We start from the raw sequence: 1,136 nt of genomic DNA on the forward strand, positions 1-1,136 counted from the left end.
GAGAAACCAAAGCGTTCTACAATAATGACACCAATAAATACCTAGTATCATAATAGGAGTGAATAAAACTGACGTGACTACAGCAGCAATCATCAAACCTTTTCATTACCATAACCTCAAACCTTTAACACAAAATGCAAGTCACTAGCTGATAGTACTTATCCTGAAAGTCCTCTATATGATAAAATTTCAAAGATCAAAGATAAGATGACTACTGCCATCCCCTTTCTCACATGCCATATAATGTTCAGAACTAGATGCCTGATGTCCAGTCCATTTATTAGATCAGCATCCTAATACCTGAATATCTGCAGTCATAAGAAATTTACTTTTTTATTCCACAGTGGAGGAAAAAAACTATACATGCAGAGTTTTTAAAAGGCAAGCACAGAGTACCATAAGCAAATACATTGCCCGCACTCAGTGGAGGCACTCTTTCCAAACAGAATCTGATGACTAAAATTTGTCCACAATCAACAATTTCCAACTATGCATCCATAATTCACAAGGAATATCAATTACATTCAGCAAATGATAAGCTCTTGTAAAACTGGCAAGTGTGTATAAAGATGAGGCTATGTTCAATTAAGGATGAAAAATAAGAAAGAAAATCTAGCCTACCCACAATGTGAATTAAAGTAGTGTTCTCTTTTTCCTAATGTCACTTTTCATAATACAATTTCTTGTTCACAATATCTTCCAGTTTATGCACACCACCAAAATCATAATAACCATCTAAGATATGTCTTTGTAATATATATTTTTCTATAAAAGACTAATACAACAATGACAATAAAAAATAATAGATCTGAATACACTTACAAAAATTACTGATATCCTCTGAGTATAAAAACTCATATGACCTTATTCACCATTTCACCTCTGAACCCTTCACTACCATTCTTTCCTTTACCTTAAACAATACCATTATCTCTGCTATCAATCATTAAAGTTAGTATCACTTTGATATCATTATTAACCTGATAGCTAATATCTCCTCTAATTTTCTTTAGGTTCACTACCATTTTTACAGCCAACGAAAACACACAATAGCAATTCTTTCGAACTTGGGGCTGCAAAAAATATACTACTATCACTGGATGACTATGATGACTGGCTTTTCAATAAGATACATT

At 32.8% G+C, this 1,136-nt stretch overlaps 1 protein-coding gene across 1 annotated transcript in view; it reads right to left on the reverse strand.

The window, feature by feature from the left end:
* Positions 1–1,136, reverse strand: part of LOC119591029 (protein scribble homolog) — a gene marked incomplete at its 5' end in the record, with an annotated part of 112,139 nt that overhangs the window by 24,675 nt on the left and 86,328 nt on the right.

This window comes from Penaeus monodon, chromosome 28 (genome assembly GCF_015228065.2).
Source record: "Penaeus monodon isolate SGIC_2016 chromosome 28, NSTDA_Pmon_1, whole genome shotgun sequence".
Taxonomy (NCBI): Eukaryota; Metazoa; Arthropoda; class Malacostraca; order Decapoda; family Penaeidae; genus Penaeus; species Penaeus monodon.